At 29.5% G+C, this 2,153-nt stretch overlaps 1 pseudogene; it reads left to right on the plus strand.

The window, feature by feature from the left end:
• The first annotated feature begins 1,404 nt into the window (after nt 1-1,404).
• Nucleotides 1,405-2,153, plus strand: part of LOC108693825 — a 4,778-nt pseudogene continuing 4,029 nt past the window's right edge.

Genomic DNA, 2,153 nt, shown 5'->3' on the forward strand with positions numbered 1-2,153 from the left:
AATTGTGGAATTTACTGTGCATACATTGTTAAATTTTAATATCACATTATACTCAGTTTAAGTTATCTTTAATCCTTCCTATAAGTCGCCACTGTTCAATATATTCCTTAATTTCATTAAAACAATAAATAATAAATTGAATTGGAAGGAGTTACGAGCTATGCATTATTTATTCTAAATGTATATATTTCTGTGAGAATAAATAATAATTAATATAACATACGTTTCGACTCCTATTGGGTTATTTTCAATGTTCGAATAAAAAACGTTATTCTAATGGATTTCTTATAATATCAATTTATATATATAATCATCTCTAAAATGTATTAATGAATATGTGCATATAATAGTACCTAAAACGCAATTCTTACGCATAGTTGTTTATGTCTATCGTTAGCAATAGTTTACATGATAATTATTGCGAGCGAACAAACATAAACAACTATGCGTAAGAGATGCGTTTTGAGGACTATATTACATATTTTTATTAATGACATCTATTAAGCTGACACAGTTACTTCAGCACAATCGAATAATAGTTGCACAGAAATTTTGTGCTTTTTTGTTGCTAATTTGTTGCTCTATTCCTGATTTTGTTGCTCCAATTCCAAAGAAACAATGTCTGTGCTAGCATAGGAATAAAATTAATACAGCCACTCAAAAAAATAAAAAAATAATTAAAAAATATGGCATATTCTTTTTGTGCTAATTTGTTGCTAATTAGTTGCTCACTTCCCGATATTGTTATCCCAACCCTCGAAAAGCATCCCTAGCCATCCCGAGTCAACATACCATCTATAAATTGTTAATTTTCAATACATCTCGACTGATTACGGTTCTCTGATTTTATTGCTCGCGATTCCCGACGAATCCGATTTTATTGCTCTACCGTAATCGAGACATTTTAAGAATTAACAATTATGTATAGGTGATTAATTTATAGGTGATGTGCTGACTCGGGGTGTCTACGGATGGTTTGCAAGATTCGGAGGTGAAACAACAGAATCGGATTCATCGAGAATCGCGAGCAACAAAATCAAAGAATCCTAATCAGTCGAGATATTTCGAGTATTAACAATTTATAGATGGTGTGCTAACTCGGGGTGGCTAAGTGTGGTTTTCGAAGATTGGGCATGAAGCAACAATATCGGGAAGTGAGCAATTGATTAGCAACAAATTAGCACAAAATAATATGCCGTATTTTTTAATTCTTTTTTTGAGTGGCTGTGCTAACTTTATTCTTATGCTAGCACATTATTTTTTTCGGAATTGGCTGGAGCAACAAAATCAGGAATAGAGTAACAAATTATCAAAAAAGCTTTAAATTTCTGTGCAACTTTTATTCAATTGTGCTGAAATGGCTATGTCAGCTTAATAGACGTTACAGATTTGATTGAGAATTTAATGGCAAGGGACGACGTAAAAAAAACCGAAATGATAAAATCAAGTATTTTCAAATTCAAAACTGAACTACATAATATGGTTTATTGCTCTCCAAGTCTTTCTATTGCACATTATCGGTATTTATGGTTTATTGACTTTCAACTACTGGCAAAATTTGATGACTACAATATGGAGTAAATATTTTTACGCTTTTGTATATTAGGGGAATTTAAAAAAGAAATTCTAAAAATTTTTTGAATTTTTCCTCATTCTATTAGTATCTCTATGTCTCTTTCAAATGAAATCAAATTTTCAAATTAGTCCAAAACAGTTAAAATTAATAATTCTTTCCAATCACATCTTTTTGTACTGCGAAAGATATATTGATGAAATTATTAAGTTTAAATTGTTAAAAATAATTAATTTGATAATCTTTTTTTTTGAGAGCGCTTACATGCTGTGAGCGTATAACATTTGAAGAAAGAGAATCAACATTATGAAAACAATATACTGAAAATCTTAAAATTTCCTTAAAAAATTCTATATGTTTATTATAGGGTAATTCTGGTATATTTTAGCAGGCGAGCTTTATGCCCAAAGCGTATAAAATGCGCAGTTTGAATTCAGTGTACTAAATGCAATAAATGCTTTATATGAAATAAGTATCTCATGTTGTAACACTTGGATATAAGAAGATTATATAATATAATATATTAGGTATAATATATTATATAATATATTAGGTGTGAGAAAAAGTTCATGGCGTTTTT

Source organism: Atta colombica, unplaced genomic scaffold (genome assembly GCF_001594045.1).
Source record: "Atta colombica isolate Treedump-2 unplaced genomic scaffold, Acol1.0 scaffold110, whole genome shotgun sequence".
In the NCBI taxonomy this organism is placed as follows: Eukaryota; Metazoa; Arthropoda; class Insecta; order Hymenoptera; family Formicidae; genus Atta; species Atta colombica.